Source organism: Lissotriton vulgaris, chromosome 3_1 (genome assembly GCF_964263255.1).
Source record: "Lissotriton vulgaris chromosome 3_1, aLisVul1.2, whole genome shotgun sequence".
Lineage (NCBI taxonomy): Eukaryota > Metazoa > Chordata > Amphibia > Caudata > Salamandridae > Lissotriton > Lissotriton vulgaris.
Genome location: NC_141689.1, coordinates 907,826,290 through 907,840,445, shown reverse-complemented (window position 1 = coordinate 907,840,445; position 14,156 = coordinate 907,826,290).

The following is a 14,156-nucleotide window of genomic DNA, read 5'->3' as shown; positions in this document are numbered from 1 at the left end:
GTTGCACCTGAGCTCCCTTCCATCGTAGCTCACTCATCTTTGTACCTAATTCCCACTGCCTCTGGGCCGTCCTCTTGCCTAAGTCTGATCTTATCTGATACAAAAAATCCTCATGCTTTAGGGAGCCCTCTTTTAATGCCCATCCTAATATTAGCTCTTTCATGGTGAAATTCAAGAAGTTGATCAAAATCTTTCTCTGAGTTTTCCTGTCCAAATTTAGCCTAAAGAGATCTCTATGTGCCCTCTGAATCTCTCTCTCCAAATCAATATCTGATCGGTCTGTCACAATTTCTTTCAGAAGGCCGCATATGAAAGTCTTAACTTCTTCCTTCCTGGGCCCCTCTGGAATTTTTAGAAATCTCAAATTGTTACAACAAGATTGTGTTTCCAATCTTTCTATGTCCTCTTGTAGCCCTCTATTCTGTTTCTTTAATAATTCGATGTATTTAGAATTTTCTGAGGCTGTCGCTGACAATGTTTTAAGTTCCTCTTCAAAGATACTGGTACGTTGCGCAATGTCATCGAGATTTTCCTCTAGTACTTCCCATTTATCATGGATCCCCTTTTGATAAGACTCAGATATTTCAAATTTCTCAAAAATGCCTTGCCTTAAATTCAAAAGCAGCTTTTCCATGGAATTTTCACCTCTCTCACCTCGAAAGCCAGTTAGGCCCTCCTCGCTGTTCTCTCCATGCTCCGAATTTTCCCTCTCTTCAATTCTTCTGCTACCTTTCGATGAGTCTAAGCTTACATGTGGAAAGATAGAGGGGCTAATGCTAAGACCCTTGTTAGGGCTAGTACTGAGGCTAAAAATATATATACTGAGGCCAGGGCTGGGACCTGAACTGGAGCTAGTTAGCACCCTATCATTTTCAACCTGTTGCCTGTCGTCATTCAGGGGTAATCCAGCTAATACGGAAAATCTATTCTCCACAGGAAGAGGGACAGGTTGCATCTGCTTTGTAAGCTTTTTCTCCTTTGTTTGTGAATTTCTTTGAAATACGACCTCAGGGAAGGAGAAGGTTTCACAGGGACTCGCACTTCCTTCTGGCCACAATGCCAAGGTTTTCCTCCACCCTGTGAAGCTTTCTTTTTGGGGGAGACTGCAGTGACTTCCATGGGTACCTGCTCCCTAGACTCCCCTCCCTTTCCCCCTTTACCTTTCTTTCTTATGTCTGGGAGTGATCTCAACTGGTTCCAGCTCCTCACTCGTATCTCAAATTCAGTTGATACATTCTCTGTTACGTTCTCCGTTGCCCTCTGCACCAGACACATCTCATCTAAAGTGGGGTTATTTTTTTCTCCTTTACCCCTACATCCGGCCACGCAGACTGCACCATTATTACTCTCACGTCTTAGTTCGAGGCCCGATTCTATAACATTATAGGGAAGCTCTTCTATCAACCTCTGAGATCCCCCCTGCACCTGAATAATCTTCGTCTTCTCCCTCTTACTCCCAACAACCAACCACCTTTGAGAGGTTACTTGCATGCTTTGTAGCAAAGATATGGGCTGAGCTTTGTTGCCACTGCCGCTCTCTGCTGTGCTCCCGGCGTCTTTCTCCTACACAGACTCGCGTCCTGACCGTCCCGATCTTCCTCTGTCGACCTTGAAGCCGACCGCTACAATCACACCTCTGGTTTTCCGTAGGAATCAAGCTGCTCGCTGCCAGACTCCGTATCGCGTTTCCACTGCTGGACCCATGCGTGCTGGAGCTCAGGTGTGTGTCCACTCAAAATTGCATTTTCAAATAATTTCATATGTTTAATTGTAGTAACTGCAGTTCGTTCTATGTCATTCTATATCATCCGTTCCTCGATTCCTCGTCTCTCTTGCCTCCTCTCCTCAGTCCGTCCGGGGAACTCCAGCGACCGGCGTCGGCCCACCACCATGTTACCCCTCCCTTGTGATATATATGGGTGGGAAGAAGGTCCCTGAATCTTGGTCAGAGGCCACAGTCACCATGATCTGAAACCAAATAAGGATCCAAGGAAGATAGATTAATATTGGCCGATATGTTTATTAAATACAGACTACAAAATCTTTTCTGGAATTATTGCATCTCGGGTAGCTAAGGCAATACATGAGGTTATTCACCCTAATCAAAGAGGTTTTATACCAGGAAGGCAACCAAATGAATTCACCTTTCAGTTATTGGGAGCTATAGATATGGCCGAGGCTCAGAAATTACCCTTGACCATAGTAGCAGTGAAAGCAGCTATCTATCAGGTACACTGGCCATACCTGTGGGAGGCTCTGCGAAGCTTTGATTTCCCACAAAACATGGTAAGGGTGGTGCAGATTTTGTATCGCAGTCCTAAAGCTAGAGTACTGATAAATGGGAGGCTGTCAGATTGGTTTGAAATCTTTAGAGGTACAAGGCAAGGCTGCACCCTTTCCCCGTTCCTTTTTCATATATATATCGAGCCACTAGCTAAATTGATTAGGGCAGATACTGCTATTCTTCATTTTCTATCACATAATTTTGAAGTTAAGTTAGAACTTTATGCAGATGACCTGTTGCTGTACACAAGTAACCCGCAATACGCAATCTCTAACCTGATGAGGAAGGCAGAGGTGTTTGGTCTCATTTCTGGATATAAAGTGAACTCATGGAAAACTGAGATTATGGATTGGAAACAGGGTCTGGTAAGCTGTGGGGTGAAGAATCAAATAAGGTACTTGGAGGTGCAAGTAACACTGAAAATGGAAGAAATTATAAAAACTAATTGGAAGAAAGTTAGTCAGGAAGTAATCGGCCTACTCTCAAAACAGGCGTACCTACCGTTGAATATCTATCGAAGGGTAAACCTAATAAAAATGATCATTCTACCAAAAGTGACATTACTTTTTAATACTATCCCGTTAACCTTCCAGAAGAAAGATATAGCAAAACTTCAGGGGAGAATACGAAGGTTTATCTGGGCATCGAAAGGCCCCAGGATCTCCTGGAAAAAATTGCATAGGCGGCTCAAAATCGGAGGATTGGCAATACCAGATATACTTGTGTATTGTTTTTCTGTTTAAGAACGTTCGCAGGCTGGCCAACAAAACCGATAAATCAACAATAGGTGCACTTTTTGAAGCATTGCTGATGGATGTCCCACAAGGTCAAACCAATTTTCTTTTTAAATATGGTGACCCCAAGTTTTTTAAGAAGGTGAGGCTCAAGATTTTGAAGTCAGCACTACATACGTGGATATATGTGCGAAAAACTTTAAGAGTCCCATACTTTTCATCATGGGCACCAATTTGGGACTCTCCAGGTACCCCAGAGTGTTTGAGGTATCAATGAAGTCACCCTCTGAAAAAAGGGGGGTATTTGCTATTGAGCAGACCTTAAGGTTGGTATAAATTTGATGAGTTGGGAAGCATTGAGCAATTGCACTAACGGTCTGTTGACGAGGTTCAAATATTTTCAATTGAGTTCCTGGTGGGCAACACAAGATTGGATTAAGGTAGAGGATTCTAAATTCGATCAAGTGACGAGAACTAGTCAGAGGAAAAAGGAAACATCGTTTTGGTATTGGGCTTTTGTGGAGATGGGTGGGAAGATTGAGAATGAAATTGTAAAGCTGTGGGGTGAAGAGTTTGATGATCGAGAATTGATGCAAATGGGGAGTAACTCATATAGTACACTAGGACAAGTAGTAAAATCGGCACCACTCAAACGGAACCACCTGTTTACTACGCACAGAGTTTATTGGTCCCCTGCAAAACTTTCTAAAGTTACTGGTAACACCTATACTTGTTCCAGGTGCATGCAAGTAGCAGCTGACGATATTCATTTGTTTATGCTATGTTAAAAAATAGTCCCATTCTGGAACTTGATAAGTGATTTTTTGGGAGAAACTATTAGGATACAATTTAAAGTAAGCACATGTATAATCTTCTTTGGGCTAAGTTTGGGTCAAGAAGTGCAAATCACGGCAGTCGAATCTAAATTTCAGTTTTATGTAGTTCTGTGGGCAATGCGTGAGATTTGCAGGTTATAGAAATCTGAGAATCATCCGACCTTTTCTGAGTGCCTTAGGAGTATTATTTATATAAGCGAATCTGATATGGTGTGCGATCTAAAAAGCAGAGAGAAAGTGTGGGCTCCATTGATAAAGTGGAGAGAGAAGGAAACGTGATTCCAATGATTATGCCACCTACTCTGTTGGCCATATTATCTCCTACCCTCCGGAAGGCCCCAGTTAGTAAAGGAGATGGAATTGGAACATCAGTATACTTGTGTGTAGCCACACCTCCGGTCTCACTTTGTGGTCTATGGTCTGGTTTCCCCTGGTAAGACCTAGAGAGACTAGAGTATAACCCAGCAAGATATTTGGCAAAATGAGGACAGCAAAATAATTTTAAAAAAAAGAACACAAGTTCATTTCATCAGCTATTATTTCTAGAAGAGCCATATAGAATTCCTGAGCATCTTGCTGCTCATTGATAGAAAACTGAACAGTACCTCTACACATATCTACAGTATCCCTAATGCCACTAGTTGAGTGGTATATGTGGCTGGCAAAAATATTTGTCGATTAAGATTTGTTAATTTCTAGCACACTGGATGGTCTGCATGTTGTTGTATTACTTCTTTGACTGATGGTACGTATAAAAGTAAATAAACAGTGACATTGTTACAGCAGTTTATGCCATTTAAATTGTTATACTGATGTCTTGTGATTTCCATGAGTTTTGTTTTATTTTGGTTGCTCCAAATCTTCTTCCTAAATGTAGTTTGATGTAATTTTTCTTTTGAAAGACAGCTTACATTTAGCAAAAATTGGATATTTGCGATGATGAGGAGCATATGTGTTTTGCAAACAACTGTATTCCCTTACACAGCAAATGTCTGCAATAATTCTTGTATCATCAAAATCAATAATATATAGCTCATAATATATAGCCCAGATATTTTTTTCAATGGGCAACAGAGCAACATATGCCATTCATTCTTGGAGTACTGTAGAACCAATGTTAATTGTTGCACAATACAACCGTAGTCCTTGGGAATTGAGTATTGTCACTGCATAAGCCAAATATAGAGGAAACTGTTCTCTTCTGATATAGAATTCTTTGCTAAATAATAATCTTGCAGCACACCAAGATATCTTTTTTGCTCTTGAACATTGTCAATTTGTGGCACAATAAATTCAATTTCTTCATTGCTTGCTGACATCAGAAGGTCTACAACAAATCTGATGGCTCCATTTAAGAGCCTTTCCTCTACATGTACATTGCAACGTAAAATAACACAACAATTTTTTTACACAGATGCAAATCGTTCTTTAATTGCGCGTTATGTGACAGAGATTTTTCCATATTTTGTAGCTAAACATTTGCTTATAGGGATGTGTTGGACCTGGCCTTTCTGCAGAGTCACTCCAAATTTTCTGCCTTCCTCCTCTTTTTCTGACCTTGTGTTCATTGGCTGTGGGACTCTGGGAACTTTACCACTTCTACCCAGTGCTAAAGTGCATGTGCTTTCTCCCTAAAATGTGGTAACATTGACTTATCCACAATTGACATATTTAATTTACCTATACGTCCTTGGTAAAGTGCACCACATGTGCCCAGGTTCTGTAAATTAAATGCTATTAGTGAGCTTGCTGCACTGATTGTGCCAGCCACACAGAAAGCCCTTTAAACATGTCTCAGGCTATCACTGCGAGTCTGTGTGTGCAGTTTTACTGCTACTTTGACTTGGCAAAACCCTTTCCCAAGCCTTAAACTTCCCTTTTATTACACCTAAGTCACCCCTAAGGTAGCGCTTAGGTAGGTCATTGGGCAGGGTGATGTGTAAGTAAAAGGTAGGACATGTACTTTTAAGTTTTGCATGTCCTGGAAGTGAAAAACACATACATTTGTTTTTCACTACTGCGATGCCTAGTCCTCTCATAGGCTAACATTGTGATTTCCTTAATTCACTTTTAAGCTGTAATTCTTGACTAGAAATTAGTAGCTGGGTAATGGTTTGTATCTTTGGAATGGTAAAATTCCAAAAGACCAAGGCAGCAGACTAGGTCAAGCACTCCAGATCCTGTAGTTCTAAATTTTGGGTGGTGCAAACTTCTTCCTACACCTGCTACCAATAGGTGTATAGATCAGAAATACACAAACACGAAATGGAAGGTGCACACAATTAGAGTCAAATAGAAAATAATGTATTAAGTATCTTCTTCTTTATTTAATAGTATTCATCAGACATAGGCACAGCCAACGCGTTTCGTTCCATTTGCCTTTAAGGAACTTCGTCAGGGCTGTAAAAAGTAACAAACATATATATACATAAATATACATTTAAATTGACACATAAAAACAGAAAAATAATCACAATAGACTAAAAAAGAAAATGGCCCAAATACACATATTTACAGAACTTATTATTTAGACAGAAAAAAAGACTAAAGACAATGTTAAACCACAGCAAGTCCTGATTTAAAAAAATATACAGCAGCTACACTAAAGTTTTTTTATATATTTAAAAAAGTGTACAAACACTTATATGAAAACACCTTTCTACAAAATTATTTACAAGCATTATCACCAAAGGAGGGCTAAAGTAGATTGCTGCTAACAATAATACAATATCCATTCCTTGAAGACAAGTTCAGTCAGAAAACTCTTAGGATAAGGGAATATTCTTTGGAGAACGGAAAATCACATTGCCAAGTTTACTTGTTTAAGATTCATCTAAAAGTATTAGCGTGAGCAAGAACTCAATGGCTAGTGCATATCAGAAAACCATCGATTTAGATGGCAAGAGGCTCTTAGCTATTCAGTAAGTATTGTGAACTTACCGAATTAGTATAGTTCAGAGCTGTCACCAATTTTGGACAGAAACATGAGGATCAAACAGCAGCTACCAATTGTGGGTCAGAATCATATGACCTAAAGTGAAAAGCAAAAGTAGCTTCAAATTATGAAGTACAGAAAAAGGAAGTACAATAAGATCATCTCTATAAATATTTAAGAGAGGTATAACGTCAGTAGTTGTCAGTAATGAACTAATTTGGATGACCGTTGATGGTTCTATTGTCCCCGGAAATAATCAAGAAAAAAGTACATCTGCTAGCATAACATAATATAACAGGGAAATTGCCTAAATCCCATTTTCTGTCCTAATTTACACAACATACTGCGTCTATAAGTATACCTGCAGATTTGTAGAGATGGTGTCCACACTAGGTGAGATTGAGTTAGTCCAGTTGATATCCTAAAGTTATGTTCGAAGTTCACCAAGACTGACTGGTGTCAAGTTCACGATCAGATGATATGTAAAGTTGAACTTTTGCTCCACGGGAAGTCTATAACATTGAAAGAAGGAGAGCGAAGAATGAGTTGTGAAATATAACAGGGTCCAAGGTATAAGGCAGGACCATTATAAGTCCACTGGATGATTACAAACAAGCCAATAACCCAGTCTATTTGCATTGTAGGAGGCCTAGTAACAGCTGTATATTAACTTCTCAATAGTCATTGTGACAGCCTAAGGAGGCGAAATGGATTCTACAATAATTTTTGTGACAGCCCGAAGGACCGTGAAAGGTACAAAGTAGTTTATTATGATGATTATTGAAAATCTTACAACATTTTAAACTAAAAGAAGAATTTAAAGTTAAATTCCAGTTTAAAATCATATAAAATGACATTACATAGTCTTTACAACCCATTAAGTATTTGTAATAGCTACGTCTCCGAGTTTCTTTTTGGCTAGCAGTAGGAACTTTACAAAGGCGGAGTTTAAAATGATATCATTTGAGATCATACATTTCATCACGGCCTGCCTACATGACCGTATGCCGTGTGAGTTAAAATGAGCTTTTAGCAATGATTTTCTCTCTTGGAGGAGTTCAGGGCAAATACACAAAAGATGTTGAATGTCTTCCTCACCCCTATTGCACAGTCTGCATTTCGTTTGGGTTACTTGAAATTCCCATGGGGGAAGATGGCAAAGCCCTGGCATGGATCCGAATCTCGCATTGAGGAGGACCTGCTTGTTTTTTTGCGTCCACGGAGTTATTAGATATTGTTGTATCTCCTGCTTATTGTAACCATTTAGCACCATCCAAGCGTGTTTCCTCTTTGTAAGGGTAGCTTTATCCTTTACTATGGATAAGTGTGCTGCGGTTTTATTAATGATTTTCTTGAATGATGTCTTTGTTATATTCGTTTCCCATATAGTCGTAACCCCAAACTCGTTAATTGAATCTCTAAGATATAGAGCTGCAGAGGAGGTAGTATCCCTCTTTATTTCCCTCCATAAGAGCAGCGATATCTCATTTTGTTGGTCGCTTTTTATTTGATTCCAAACTTTTATAAAATGGCCTTGCCTTGCGTATTGTTGATTGGTTAAACCAAACTCCAACCTTACTTGCGCCGGGGAAGCATTCACTGGGAGGTGAAATAACACTCGGTATATTTTGGTTATAATTTTGTTCAAAATATCACTGTCTTTACCCATTAGGGCTTCGCTACCATAAGCGATGGTGGGTAGGAGTTTTGCACCGACAATGCTCAGGAGAGGTCCATACGACAAAGAGGGAAGCGATTTCTGCACAGTTCTGGAAACCTTTATTTATCAAATGCACAGTACACAGCGTCTGCCTACAACCCCTTCATGCCGGCCGCTATGACAATAGATCAAAGAGTACATCACATTATACTGCGGAGAAGGCCGCATCGTGCTTCATTATGGTGTAGTGCATAAAACAGCAATTAGAGGATACTGAAGGTTCAATTTTGTAATTTTGTCGAAGTTAAATAAACAACAAAAACAAACACATGGTAAAGCAATGGCAAGTTCACGGAGGGGAGGAAAAGCGGGAAACAATATATAAGAATGGAGGCAAGTCCACTAGGGGAGGGGAACGGTGAAAGGGGATTAAGAATGGAAGCTAATGAAAGGAACGTCAACTATGGGGAGGAGGGAATGGCGTCGGTGTAATCAAGTGGCGGGGTACAAATGTCACCCCGGTATTCATTCCATTGCGCCCAGATTCTACTCCACTTCCTAGGACGACCCCGAGCCTCATACACCGTCTTCTCCCGAAACATGCACCAATCCATGTTATCTTTCCAGGCACTGAGTCCAGGCGGCCTGTGGGAGCCCCAAAGGTGCGCTATGTCCCTTTTGGCAACCATGTTGCCCGGGGTGATCCAGAGGGTCTGAGCGGCCGTACAGTCTGTAGGCTCCCACACATTAAGCAGGCAGCGCCTCGGGAAGGAGGGGGACCCAGTAACACGCCCCATCACATTGTGGATCCTAGACCAGAAAGCAGAAACAACCGGGCATTCCCACAAAATATGAAGAAAAGTACCATTCATACCACAGCCACGCCTACACAATCCATCTGTCGCGAGCCCCATTCGTACCAGACGCATACCAGTCACATAGACGCGATGGAAGATCTTTAGTTGTCCTTAGGGGAAGAAATAGCCATTTGCCAGTCTTCGTCATCCAGTTCGAGCCCATCCGCCACCCAGGAGGCCTGAAGCTTCACCAGAAGGTCAGCCCTATTGTTAATACGTTTTTTATAAATTAAGGAGATCGTACTGTCGGGGACATGGCCGTCAAGAATACGATCTTCCAACGGGGATGACTGGGGGATGTCAGTCCCGGGGGGAAAGGCAGAGAACAGGGCATGCCGCACCTGAAGATAACGAAAATACTCCTTGTCATCCAATTGATATTCTACCTTTAGGGCCTCAAAGGATTTCACTGTTCATCTGGTCCAAAGATCCTCCACCTTGCTAATCCCAATCATATCCCATCTATCAAACCCTTTCGTCCGCCACAGGTTACCCAGCCGTTCAGAATCATACAGCGGGGTCATACGCGTCAATCTACCGCGCCAACCTGTAGCCACATTCGCATCCTTCCAGGCACGCACGGCACATTTCGTGGGACCAGTCAAGAGACGGAGTGGTGACTTCGAGTATAAAGCTCTATTGAAGTTGCCGCCCGGCAACAGGAATTTATCCATAGCAAAAGCGGGAGCGGGTCCCGGGGAATACATCACATGGTTAATTGCACTTAATTGTGAGGCCCAGTAATATCGTCTGATGTCGGGCAGAGCAATACCGCCATCATACCAGGGAAGCGTAAGTTTTGATAGGGTGATACGGGCTCGTCCGTCCCAAATCAATTGCCTCTGTAGGCCTTCAATCTCACGGAAATAGCGAGCGGGGACAGGATCGAAAAAGTTCTGCAAGGCATATAGGAACCGGGGAAGCGACATCATTTTAAAAAGTGCCGCTCGACCCAATGGTGACAAGGGCAATTCACGCCACTGCCGTACATCCTGCTTGAGGCGACTAAGGGGAGCGTAAAGATTACGATCGTATCGCACTGAGGAGTCCATGGGAATAAAAATCCCCAAATATTTAAAACCATCCTCTGCCACCTGGATAGGAAACCTACTAGGCAGCGGAGGCAATAACCCCGCTATAACATAGACACATGACTTGGTCCAGTTGATAACAAGCCTGGAGTTCTTACCAAAGGAGGTGAGAACGTCAAAGAGCACGTTTAAAGACTTCTGGGGTGAGGTGAAATAGAGAAGGATATCGTCCGCGTAAAGCAAGACGCGATCCTCCAGATCCGGTGCCCACCGGATCCCTTTAATCGAGGGCTCCCATCGAAGCCACCCTACAAGGGGTTCTAATGCCAATGCAAAAAGAAGTGGGGAGAGCGGGCACCCCTGACGGGTGCCACGTCCCAATGGAAACGAATCAGAGCCTCTGCCGTTCACCACGACTTGGGCTAACGGTTGTTCATATAGGAGCCGCACCCATGCAATGAAACTAGGGCCAAACCCGAACTTGGAAAGCGCCGCCCACAAATATGGCCACTCTATGGTGTCGAAGGCCATTGTAGCATCCAGGGAGGCCACCACTGCAGGCTCAGTGAGAGTTCCAGCTCTCGCGAGAACGCTGTGGAGTCTACGAAGATTAAGAGCTGTGTTTCGATGGGGAATGAAACCGGACTGATCCGGATGGATCAAGTCGCAGATTACAGACAATAGACGATTAGCCAGGACTTTGGCCAGAATTTTAGGCTCGGCGTTGAGCAATGAGATGGGGCAATAAGAGGTGCAGCGGTCACGAGGCTTGCCATCCTTATAAATGACCACTATGGTAGCCAAGCGCTGTTCAGACGGAAGGACGCCCGCCTCAAATGCATCAAGAAACATAGTGCGCAAATGAGCAGCCATTTTGTCTGGTCGGAGTTTATAGAGCTCGATAGGCAAACCATTGGGTCCCATCGCTTTGCCCGATCGCAAGGACCTAATGGCAAGAGCGATCTCATCCACTGTAATAGGATCCTCCAGAGCCAATCTATCCTCCTCTGAGACATAGGGTAGTGCAATGTCGCGCAGAAGTAAACGGGAGTCGGCCTCATCACGGTCACTCACTGAACTGTACACCGTTCGGAAATGATCCACGAAACATTCAACAATCTCCCCGGGATCAGTCACACATTCACCAGTCTCACAGGTGATAACGGGCACCACGCGGTTCATTCTTTCAGCCTTGTCCAGCCACGCCAGGAGTTTGCTAGCCTTGTCACCCACATCATACAGACGGCCTAGCTGATTCATACGCATCACCTTAGCAGCATCAGTCACAAGGGCTCTATAATCTGCCTGGTTCAGTTCTAAGGAGTGTAGAAGTGCAGGCGTATCATCTCCACCCAACTCACTTTCGAGCGTAGTTATTTCGGTCTCAAGGGCCGACACAGCCTCCCTCCTAGCCTTCCTATCAGCTGCAATAAGGGACAGCGCGGAACCCCGTATAACAGTTTTAAAGGCCTCCCACAAAACCGTAGGGGAAGCAACCGAACCCACATTCTCATCAAAGTAACAATCGATCGCCTTAACCAAATCCGAGCGGAGCTGAGGGTTCCTAAAGTGCCAAGGTGGAACAGGGGGAACTCTGCTTCCGGAAAGACCTCCCACCGAAACCTCGAGTAACAAGGGGGAATGGTCAGAAATACCCCTGGGGAGATGACGGATTTCACGCACCAAGGATAAGTTAGCAGTTAGCATAAAGAAATAATCAATCCTTGAGAGGCTGCCATGAGCACCAGAGTGAAAAGTGTACTGAGTTTGTGAGGGGTGCAGCAGCCGCCAAACATCTACCAACCCGAAGGTTTCCGTCAAGTCAGTCAGCCACATCTGTGACAATGGCAGAACTCTAGGGGGCAGCCGGTCACACTCGCCCGACATTACCGAATTGAAATCCCCACCTATGCTCAGGAGTCCATCTGGAAGCCCTAGAAGAGTCTTACCAAGGTCAGCATAAGTGGTAGCCTGCAGTCCCGGGGGAACATAAACAGCAACAATTACAATCAGCTTCCCCTCCCATCTCCCCGAGACAGCAGCATAGCGACCCCGATCGTCGAGGGTGACATCGTCTATTTCAAGGGCTAAGGAGGATTTCACCATTATACCAACCCCTCGGGAGCCGGATGTAAAATCAGCGTGAGCAACAAGTCGATAACCTCGGCGGTCAAGAGCTTTACAGGCATTGCCAATCAAATGGGTTTCTTGGAGTAAAATAACATCAGGGGAATGACGTCTTAGAAATTGCAACACAATACCACGTTTGATCCTGTCTCCCAAACCATTAACGTTCCAGGATAGAACTTTCACGTCACCCCCCCCCATCCCAGAAAGAGTCCCAAACCACCCCCTCCCGGAACCTCAGAGCAAGGATGCATACAAGCGATACAGTACCATGTGAAAAAGAAAACATAGAACACAAAACATAACCGAGTCCCCACCTCCCACCCCCCAACCAAGAACCCGTTACAACACCCCCCACCCTGCACCCCTGCTGACTAAGAAGCCACCCCAAACTGCAGTGTGCCTGTCGCCCCATCTGAATCTACACAAAGAACCCCTGAGGAGGAAGGGAGAGACTACCCCAACCCGCCCCACCCCGGGCCTAAAGGTGAAAGCATATAGTAAAAGTTACTCTGCAAAAGTTACAATCCAAAATCGGACCTGATGGACCCAAAGTCATTCCTGCGCCGTTGCGCCTCCGTCCACGCCTCCGGGGCCCCCGCTCTCGGCATCATCCTTTGGCAATGAGTCCAACCAGTCACTGGCACTGTCCGGTTGATCAAAGAAGAATGCACGTTCCCTGTATTCGATACGTAGGCGAGCGGGGAACAGCATCGCATATTTAAGTCCCAAATCTCTCAGGCGACGTTTCACTCCCAGGAATCCGGATCGTTGCCGCTGTACTTGAGGAGTAAAGTCAGGGTAGATAGAGATGGAGCAGTTCTCGAACTTCAGCGGGCCGTGCTTGCGAGAGGCCTGAAGAATGGCGTCTCTGTCCCGAAAGTGAAACAGCCTAGCAATAATAGGCCTCGGGGGTCCCCCCGGCTTAACCTGTCCACCCGGGAAGTGGTATGCACGCTCGACCGCAAAAAAATTACTGAGGCCTGTGGGAGCAAGTTTGGCAACAATTAATTCCTCGACCAGCAAATCGATCGAGGCAGCACCACTGTCCTCCGGTACCCCGACCAGGCGGATGTTGTTTCGTCGGGCCCTGTTATCGTACTCCTCCATACGTCTGGTCAGCAGGTCCTGCGACGACCGCAGATTCCCAATCTCAGACTGCGCTTCCGCCATGTCCGTCACCAGACTGGTAGCTTTAAGGTCCAATGCCTTGACCCTCTTGTTAGTCTTAGCCAAGTCGGCTCGAATAAGGGTAACATCGACCGCCACTGTGTCTATCTTGGACACGATGGCCTCGTATTGCTGACCCATATCAGCCTTGAGTCCTGCAATGGCGGCCAGTAGGTCTTGAAGTGACACCTCTGATGAGGCCATCATGTCCGCCCTTGGGTCCTCTAAACTGCGGCTGGCAGCACTGGGGGATCCTCTCGGCTGAGTATAGCGATCTATCACATTAGACTGGACCGATCCCCCACGATTGGTGACTTTCCTGCGCTTCTCCAGCTCGGGTTTTGTCGCCATGTTGGAATCAGCACCCTGTTGGGTCCTCCCGGGTGCGATAGAATGGCAGTGACCTTCCGGACTTCGAAATTCGCAGCTTCACAAAAATCACAGACCACTGAGCCGGCGCTGTGGTGAAGGCATGCAGCTGGTTAGACCACCAAAACCAGGAGTGCAGATTAGGTCATAGGC